At 38.1% G+C, this 10,841-nt stretch overlaps 2 pseudogenes; both read right to left on the bottom strand.

Moving 5' to 3' along the window:
• Positions 1–324: 324 nt before the first annotated feature.
• LOC100512592 (olfactory receptor 5D3-like) lies at positions 325–4,233 on the bottom strand (annotated as a pseudogene).
• Positions 4,234–4,470: 237 nt separating this feature from the next.
• LOC102166126 (olfactory receptor 5D3-like) lies at positions 4,471–10,339 on the bottom strand (annotated as a pseudogene).
• Between the last annotated feature and the right edge of the window lie 502 nt (positions 10,340–10,841).

The following is a 10,841-nucleotide window of genomic DNA, read 5'->3' as shown; positions in this document are numbered from 1 at the left end:
AGGTACAGCCTTGAAAAAAGAAAAAAGAAAATAAAAATTAAATAAAACTAAATTTGGCCAGGACAAATCACAAGGTCAGGAATGCTAACACACTCACACACACGAAGTGTATTTCAATATCTGAATCAAAAATCTAGTTTAAATATTCTTTTACATCTATTACTATTTGTAGTTTAAGGTTATTTTAATGAAATAAAAGAGTGAACATATGTTGAACTGTCAATCACAAGGTTAGCATAGACTCCTACATTGATTTACTATTGAAAAATTCTTACAATACTTGAAAAAAAATAATGTTTATATCTAGATTTACATTTGATCAACCTAACATTTATCCAATAATTTAACATTGATTAACTTCTTCACTGACTCTTTCACATCTTTGTTTCTGAGGCTGTAGATCAGTGTTTTCAGCATGGAGATTACCACTGTGTAAAAGATAGAGACCACCTTGACCATGAGCCATGAACTTTTGGAGTTAGGAACACAGTAGAGAAAAAGCATTGTCCCATGGAAGATAGTGATGCTGGTGATGTGGGAGGCACAGGTAGAGAAGGCTCTATGGTTCCCCCCAGTTGAAGGCATTTTCATGAGAGTGATAAAAATGAAAACATCGGAAGTAAGAATGATCATCAGGGTGCTTATTTCATTGAAAGTGGCTAAGACTTAAAATGATCTGCTGGCTGATAAAGAGGTTCATTGCAGGAAACAGCAATAATGGCCTCATGCTCCCAAAGTTATTTATAAAATTAGTCCCACAAAATGATAAGGTCAATAAAAGGTATGTATATACTTTGAAGGAACAGGCTATACTCCAAGAGTATGAGGCACCCATGAGCAAGGAACAAAGCTTCTGGGACATGACAAGTGTGTAGAGAAGATGGCAAGAAATTGCCACAAATAAGTCATAGGCCATAACTGCCCACATGAAAGTTTCTGTCACCATAAATATGCAAGGGAAGAAGAACTGCATGATGCATCCAGTGAAGGAAATGTTCTCTCCTGTACAAATGATTTTTCTAATAGTTTAGGTGTAACAACTGTGGAATAACAGAAATCAACAAAGGACAGGTAGCTGAGGAAGAAGTACATGGGGTGTGGAGTCTGGGATGGAGCTTGATAATCAGGCTTATGCCCAGGTTCTCCCACACAGTGACTGTGTAGATGGTGAGGAAAGCCAAGAAGAGTGGCAGCTGGATTCCTGGATGATCTGAGAAGCCAAAAAGAATGAAGGTGATGCCATCACTCTAATTTTCTTTTCTTCTGTGGAAAAAAAAAAGATGAATATTGACCCATAGGAGTAAGAAACATAATTTAAAATAGGTAAGAGAATAGAAAATTCATTAAGGCACTCAGTGGGAGGGAGTTCCCATTGTGGCATGGGCAGAAACAAATCTGACTAGAATCCATGAGGATATGGGTTTGACCCCTGGCCTCACTCAATGGGTTAAGGATCCGGAGTTACCATGAGCTGTGGTCTAGGTTGCAGATGTGGCTTGGATACTGCATTGCTGTGGCTGTGGTGTAGGATAGCAGCTGTAACCCAGATTCAATTCCTAGCCTGGGAACTTCCATATGCCCTAAGTTTGGTCCTAAAAAGACAAAAATAAAAAAATTAAAAAATTCAGTCTTCCCCTTTATTTCAAAAGTTAGTGTCCACTTATATAAAAATAACACAGTGAATCATAATTTGGGGTGGGTGTGATAATCAAAAACAGAGTTAATTCAAGAAGAACTAAAACAGACTAGAACTTGCTTTATTTCAAATAACAAAATTCCGTATCATTAGCTGACATCATGGAACATTCTCTTTGTAAGAATTGGAGCTTAGTGAAAACAGTTGCATTGGAAGAAAAGCATATCATGAGATTCTACATTTTCTTACCTGCTTTACCTCTTAATCAATGATATAATTAATACGTAATTGTTAATTTTGAGGGGGTATTTTGTATTTTTAGGGCTGCACCTGTGGCATATGAAGGCAAGGGGTCCAATTGGAGCTGCTGCCACCAGCCTATGCCAGAGCCACAGCAAGCCAGATCTGAGCAATATCTGTGCTCTACACTACAGCTCATGGCAATGCCAGATCCTCAACCCACTGAGTGAGGCCAGGGATCAAAACTGCAACCTCATGGTTTCTCATGGATTCATTTCCACTGCACCATCATGGTAAGTGCCTGTTAATTTTTTAAAATAGGAACATCCCTGAAAAATGGTTCATTTAATATTTTATTGGTTGTTCTATGTCCTTTCCACTGATCTTCATATTCTTAGTAACCCTACATTCTCAAACCATTCTGGAGCTGTGATGTAAATTTATATTAATTTTTTCACCTATATTGAACTAATTTTGAGACTCTTTAAATGTTGTTCTTCATAGCCTATTTTATAATTCACCAAGAGGGTCACAACAGTATATGTGTTATGTCTGCAGTGATAATAGTTGAAGTAATATTGAACAAAAGGCTCTTCTTTTTCCAATGTAGCAGATTTTGCAAGTTGGGTGACAAAACATAAGAAGCTTGAAAATACTGGAAAATTCAGGTAAGTTCAGGATGCAGAAAAAAAATACATTTTGTCAGTTAGAATTTGGTTTATAGCTTCTCCAAGACAAGTGTCAGGAAAATATTTATTTGAAATGGGATACCAGAATATTTCTTGTTTATTAGTTGATCTCCCTAGGGATGTCCTCAATAGTAAAATAAGAATGTGAATATAACAGTTAAATAACTAGAATGGAAAAAGATACTTCAATAATGAGTTCAAGGCTATAAGTCATGGTGTGATGCATAGTAAATAGCTTTCTTCTTTTTTTGTCCATTCACATGGAATGCAGAATTTCCCAGGCCAGGGGATCAAACTCTTGCCACATCAGCAACCAGAGCCACAGTAGAGAGAACATGAGATCCTTAACCCTCTGAGCCACTAAGGAACTCCTTGTTAACTTTCTTATTTATTGGATTATAAATAATTGGTAAGATTTCAAAAAACTTATATGGTTATTCACACAAATGTAATATAGAAATTCTCATGTTACCACTAAATATGATAAGAAAATTAGATTTACATAATGTAATTTATATCCAACTTATAACATTTTCTCCATTGGATGACTATTAATTTTGTACCTTATTTTATGTTGTGAATAATTTTATCTAAAATCTTTCCACTGCTCTTTACAAAAAAATAAAATTGCTGCATCAATCCAAGCCATCAATAAGCATTTAAAGAAGAGTATAATTCCTACACATAAAGGAAGAGCCTATAACTACCACTTTGTAGAAACCACAACTAAATCTTTTATATTAAAATAATTTTATCATTTAAAATATATTTATTTAGATGAAATATATATACTTTCAAAATTTTTAGAGAATTTCTGTATTACATTTGTGTGAATAACTGTCCATTCAAAAGCATTTTTCATAATAACCAACAAATTATTGCAAAGGAGTTTGCACCATCCAGACATTTGATTTGTATTCTTCCACAAGACATGTCTAGTTATAGTTTCAATTATAAAATTTACCTAATATCTATCATCTGTTTTTTTAAAGGTTTAGATATTAAATACAAGGACATATAACATATGTCAAATATACTTCACTCTATTCTCTCTCCATATATATTTTTTTCTGTCAGCTATATTATACACAATCCAAGAATGGAATGAATGACAATTTTAGATTTGTTAGAACTATTTCTAAAATTTCCATGATTAGCTTTTATTTTTTGATGCTTTATATACATAGAGTTAATAAATTTTATATTAACAAGTACATGTTAACCAAACAATACACTGGACTTTGTGACTGCAGAGATATCCTTTCTTTGCATTAAAAATATACCAATGCTTACTGTGTGGAATTACATAAATACGTCTTTTAAATTTAATACATAAGTGTCAAGAAACTCTTTATTTACCATATTGCATTTGATGGATTCTCCCTCAGGGTTAGCTATAAATTTTCAGAGCAAATATAAAAAACCCACTCTGCAGTGACTTAAAAAAGGATAGAAGAGGTCTTCTATTTTGGTGCAGCAGCATTGTCACTGCAATGGCTAGGTTTTCTACTGCTGTGGTGGAGATTCCATTCCTGGCCCAAGAACTTTCAGATGTCTCTGGCACAGCCAAAAAAAAGAAAAGAAGATTTACCCTGTATACCTGATGCTGGGAGTCAAATTAAATGAAATGTGTATTTATTCAAAAAGATTTACATGGAAAATCTCCATCTAGAGATTTAATTTAAAAGGCCTGATCTTTAATTATTATATCATTTATTATTTTATAGATAATCTACCAAAGTTTGAATTAAACAAATGTAGAATTGTCAACAAGGTGTTACATTAAATGTGTATTGTTTTTCTTTTTGAAAAAAGGAATCTGAAGTATTGAAAAAGCTGAAAGACTTAGATAATTCCCTGCAGTGCTCCTGAAAATGAAAAGAAGTAAATCCTAGCCATTTTACATTAATTCACATAATAATTTGGTATCCATTTATTCTTAACTGTCTCCTTCATATCTATATTTCTGAGGCTGCAGATCAGTGGGTTCAGCATGGGGATGACAACTGTATAAAAGATAGAGGCCACCTTGACCATGAGCTATGAACTTTTGGAGTTAAGAACAGTAGTAGAGAAAAATGATGGTCCCATGGAAGATGGTGATGGCGGTCATGTGGGAGGCACAGGTGGAGAAAGTCTTGTGGCCACCCCCAATTGAAGTCATCTTCATGGCAGTGATAAAAATGAAAACATAGGAAGTAAAACAATCATTAGGCTGCTTATTTCATTGAATGTGGCTGGGACTATGATGATCTGTTGGCTGTGGTAAGGGTAAGAGCAGGAAACAGTAACAATGGTGGCATGCTAACAGACAAAGTTGTTTTGGTATTATTCCTTCTGAAGGACAATTCCAACAGAAATTAAGGGGCAGGGAATAGGCTATACCCCAAGAGTATGATGCACCCACCAGCAAGGAATAAAACTTCTTGGACATGACAACTATTAGAAAAGAGGATTGGAAACTGCCACAAATCAGTCATAGGCCATCACTACCCACATGAATGTTTCTGTCACCATAAATATGCATGCAAAGAAGAACTGCATGATGCATCCAGTGAAGGAGATAATTTTGTTCTCCACAACCAAGTTTCCTAATAGTTTGGGTGTAATGGCTATGGAATAACAGAAATCAACAAAGGACAGGTGGCTGAGGAAGAAGTACATGGGGAGATGTGGAGTCTGGGATGGAACTTAATAATCAGGATCATGCCCAGGTTCCCCTGCACAGTGACTGTGTAGATGGTGAGGAAGACCAGAAAGAGTGGCAGCTGGAGTCCAGATATTCTGAAAAGCCCAAGAGAATGAAAGTGACTTCTGCACTCTGGTTTTCTTGGTTCCCATGGACAATGTATAAAAGTTGATTCAGAGAAATGAGAAGTAAACTGAAGATATGGCAGGTTAAAGTGAGGATATGTGAAGAGACTTGGGGAATATCTATAAATTTTGTTATGGAAAACACATGTTCAATTTTTATATTTTTTAAAAAGTTAGAATTTACTAATACAACAGTTTTAGAAAGAGTATGAGCTATGTGCAACTGGAGTAATAAAAGAAATGACTTGAGTTAGGGACAACAAAAAAGGAGTTGGCTCTGTCCCAAAGGATAATACTCAGTATCTTCAGAGGCAGTTGGCTTCATGACCAGTCTAAATTTTGCATAAATATGATTTTAGTTGAAATGCTGCTCTTGAAAAAAGATATTCCATTAGGAATCTACAAGTTCTTCCCTGCCTAACTTGTTTAATTGTGACAGTGTAGAACAAAAAGGTAATTAATAGCTCAGCAATATTGTCAATTTTTATTTTGCTATTGTTGCTAAAACTATTTCTGGATTTTCCTTTCCAGTTACCTTCTTACACTTAATCACACATTTCTTTCCCACATTTCAGATATTTCCTGCAGAAGAATAACATACTTATCAGCTACATTTACTTAATTACTAAAATTAAAAAAAAAACTTTCACACCTTCCTTGGTGTATTTATAATATATTTAGAGGGATTTGTGGTGGAAATAAAATTTAATATTATCTCAAGACTATTTGTATTATACTGGAGATCATTCTATAACATCAATATCAGATGGTCAACTTAGTGCATCTCAAAGACACCAAAGATGTGGTTGTGCTCCCTAAGGAGTTACAGTATGGTTTTTACTTGATTTGGGATTGTCCTGCTTTGAGTTGGTTTCTGCAGACATAAAGATAATTATTCCTATGCCCTATGCACTTAAGTTTCTTGATCTCATCAAATAATGTTTTCTATGTTACAGGCTGATAGTTAGGTATGGGCAGAGAAGGGGGACAAGGGGCCAGAAGGCAGGAAACCTTCCATTATGCAACAGTGGGATCCATGGGCAGACAAATAAATCAGGAACCTCCAGACTGACAAGAAACTACATATTTTGTGGGAGATAATTGCCCTAGAGGCAGACAAAGAAAGGTAAAAAATGGCACAGATCTCCAGGATATGAATGTAACTTATTGCTCATTATGCCCTAATTATACTAAAATTATATATGCCAATAAGAATTACCCATCATACACCAACACCATGACACTTCATATAAAAGCTAAATAAGGACAAAAATCTCTCCTCCCTTTGGGAAGTTGGAACTGAGATGAAAATTAAGGAAAAAGATCTCCAAATCCAACCTTCTCAGTTAATATCCTTCCCATGAAATTGGATGCCCTTTATAACCAGTATGCCAGAGAAATAGGGAAGTTGCTTGCCTCTCTTTAAGAGGTGTATTTCTCACCAAAATAAACCCTCAATTTTCTTTCACAATTTCTCTCATTTTTAAATTTCTTCTATGAGAAGATAAGAACCTAACCTTCTGGAACATCTCCACTCTACTCATGGCCAGTCAATAAACATCAGCACCCCCAAAAAACACAAATGTCATCCACATCTGTAACATAATACATATTTTACATATTTTTTGTCATTTATCATAGTACCAAAAAATCACAAAAACAACAATGGGATACTAGAATGAATTTGGCACAAAAAATGTGTTAAATAAATGAATAAAAGAATACACATGAATGAGTAAATTCTAGACATATACATATTGGGGTTAAAGCTTACAATAATATTATTATATTATGAATAATGTTCAAGTTATAATTTCCTATCATATCTTCACCACACTATAAACTCATAGTGCACTGAGACTCAGCTTATTCCTAGGAAACAAATAACCATTGGTAAATCCCATGGGGCCTAAACTCCTTGATTTAGCATACAATAAGGATACTTATGGGGAAAAATTATTTTTTAAAAATAGCTTGTGTACCTGAACTGTCTTTATCTGCTTATAATTCATTCTTCCCAAGGCCACTTCCTAACCTGTTACTGAAACTCTTCTATGCATTCAGCATAAATAGAAGTTCATTTCATGTAAAATTCTGCCAAAAAAATCTGTCTTATTCAGAGCTGAAATTAAATATTTATTGTTTTTACTCAGTTGTTATGAATTCATCCTCCAAGATCAAATGTAGCACTTAATTTTCCTTCACATATGTAATGATATTGTGGTAAGGGACCTCCCAGAACAAAGGGAAGGCAATATGGCATAATCATCATCTATGTGCACATGCATAACTGAGGCAGCAAGACATAATCAATATCCATGTGCAAATTTTTCATGTAGACCATCCAACCAGAATTTACAGAATGTAGGTTATAAGGGGAGCAAAGAGACCAAAGTAAAAGAAAAAATAATTGAGGGCATATAAGACAGCCTTTGGATGTGATTCTGGTGAGGGGCTCGTATTGGTAAGCCTACACCTGAAAGGCAGAAGGTGAGTCCAATCACCTCCCCAGATTTGCCCAAGTAGTCTCAAAGGAGATGAAACCATGACTCTAAGGTGCTGGGTGGCAGGTTGGAGATGTGTGAATGTGAGTGAATGAGATGTACAACAGGAGAGTTCTGACTCGACCAAGGGCTGAAGTGAGTGTGGAGTCCTGTCCGTGGTTACATGTTAATCCTCATATGGCTTATGGTGGTGCTCTTTGGAGAGATCCTGATGTTGGAGTTTATACAGCCCCACCAATGCTAAGAGGCTCCTGAAATATCTCTATGAGGAGAGCTGCCAGAGATGGAAGAAATGATTGATCTAATGCAATCCATCATCCAGACCCAAAAGCCCACCTGGACTGATTGCTACAGCTACTCTTGACACTGTTCAGCACTGAGGAGCACTGCTGAATTACTCAGACCACTTTAAAATGGTTAGAGGAACACACCCCAACAGGGACAGTGAACTCACAGGCTTACACCCAGGACAAGTTCCTCAAGAAAAAAATGCCAGTGGGACCCTAATAAAACTCAGGGATTTCAAATGCTTGATAACTACTAAGAGCCTTTTTTAAGTGGCATGAAGAAGGGAGAGGAAAAGGCTATGAACATGAGCAAAACCTCAGAGGTGCTCCATTGACCTAAAGAGATCCTAAGCCAGTTTGAGAGGCTATGCAAACATTTCACCTTTACACTCATGTAGACCTGGAAGCCACTGAGAATCAATGGATGGTTAATGCAGCCTTTGTTGCTCAGGCCCAAGGAGACATCTGACATGAGCTACAAAAGTTAGGGGGTTTCACTGGAGTGAATGCCAGACAGCTGTTGGAGGTTGCAATAAAGGTATTTGTCAACTGAGACCAAGAGGCATGATGAGAATCAGAAGAACAAATGAAAAATAAGGGAAGATCCGCTTGCTGGCCCCCTAGTGGATCAATCAGGACACTCCCAGAGAGGTGCTCCACCAAGCTGGGGCCCAGATCAGAGGAGGAACCTACAAGGGGGACCTCCTCACCCAGAGATGAATTGGAATGTAATGAATGAGCTTACTTCTGTCAGGAAGGTTACTGGAAGAATGAGTGTCCCACTGGTCAGAAAATTACCCAGCTCCTGGATAGAGGGAGAGAGGCTAGGTGATTCAAGGACAGTACCAACCAGTGCAGTTACCATTAGAAGTCCCTGATGACAATTTTGTTGGTCTGGCTACCATGGGAAACTATGAGATAGACCAGGACAGACCAGGCTACACTTTGTTTGGCCCCCATGAGCCCACGGTCCAAATAACTGTAGGGGGGCAGCCCATTGACTTTATGGCAGACACTGGGGCCGAACATTCTGTGGTGACTCAACCCATGGGTCCCCTCTCACAGAGACAAGCCACTATTGTGGGAGCCATGGAAAACCAAACCCGTCATCATTTGTACTGCCTTGATGCAATTTAGGTGACCATCAAGTCTTTCACCAATTCCTATAACTCCCTGACTGTCCTGTGGCTTTGATGTGTTGGGACTTATTGGGAAAGCTGCAGGCCCAGAAAACATTTAATTCCCATGGCCAAGCAGCCCTGACACTAGGGAAACTGGCAAAAATCATGACTCTTACAATCCCCCGAGGAGAAGAGTAGTGCCTCTACAGTCTTACAGAGAGGCCACAATAGGAACTGAGATTCTCCTCATGCTACCTAGAGTATGGGCTGAAAATGACCCCCCAGATTTGCCTGAAACACACTTCCAGTAATAGTAGAACTAAAACCAGGAGTCAAACCCACCTGCCAGAAACAATATTTCATTTGTCACAAGGCAAAAGCTGGAATCCAGAAACACTGGAGAGACTTCTAAAGTATGGAATCCTCTGACCCTGCCAGTTGTCTTGGAACATGCCTCTCCTGCCAGTTCAGAAACCAGGAATAGATGACTACCAGCCAGTTAAGGACCTGTGAGCAGTAAACCAAGCCACTGTTAACCTGCACCAAGTTCTCCCTAACCCCTACACTCTCCTGAAGCTTATCCCCTTTGAAGCTGCCTTCTTCACATGCCTGGACCTCAAAGATGCCTTCTTCTGCATCCACCCCCGCCCCCGAATCAACCAATCTTTGTCTTCCAATGAGAAAATCTGGAAAATGGTGAAAAGGACCAGCTGACATGTACTAGAGTGCATTAAGGATTCAAAAATTCTCCAACAACCTTCAGAATTTCATTAGCCTCTGATTTAAAAGCCTTCCCAGCAAACCAGCATGGCTATATGCTACTCCAATATGTGGATCATCTACCACTGGCCAGGCAAACTCAGGAAGAATCTATTCAAGGGATGTGTCTGCTCCTCACCTTCCTAAAGGAGGCTAGCTACAAGGCTTAAAAGGAAAAAGGCCCAGATCTGTCAAGAAAAAGTCAAATACCTTCGCTTTCACTTATCCCAAGGACAATGTCAACTCGGTCCAGAGAGAAAGCAAGCTGTCTATTCAATCCCGGTTCCATCTACCCAACTCCAGTTTTTGGAATTTTGGGGGGACTGCAGTTTTCTGGAGAATCTGGATTCCCAGCTTCTCCATCTTGACAAAACCCCTTTATGAGGCCACAAACTGGGGTGAACAGGAAGCTTTGTTGTGGGAAAGAGTGCCACAAAAGGCCTTTGAAGAGATCAAGAAGGCCCTCACCAATGTTCCTGGCCTGGGACTCTCAGACATCTCTGAGCCTTTCTTCTTGTATGTGCATGAGCATACTGGTATTGCAGTGGGAGTCCTGACCCAAATGTAGTGGTCATGGCATCATCCAGTGGCACACCTCTCTAAGCAACTTGACTCCATTGCCTAAGGATAGCCACCCTGTCTATGGGCACTTGCAGCCATGGCTCTCTTAGTGTCAGAGGCTGACAAAATGAATATGGAACAAGAACTAACAGTCTGAGTGCCACACTTGGTATGGACATTAATGGAGTCTAAGGGCCAACTAATGCTCAGAGGGTCAAATATCAGGGGAT

Source organism: Sus scrofa, chromosome 10 (genome assembly GCF_054392235.1).
Source record: "Sus scrofa isolate SSC_HxYL_T2T_F1_AM1 chromosome 10, Sscrofa_HxYL_maternal_Yorkshire_Landrace_v2.0, whole genome shotgun sequence".
Lineage (NCBI taxonomy): Eukaryota > Metazoa > Chordata > Mammalia > Artiodactyla > Suidae > Sus > Sus scrofa.
The sequence above is the reverse complement of the archived record's forward strand: the minus strand, read 5'-3'. Positions and strand labels throughout refer to the sequence as shown.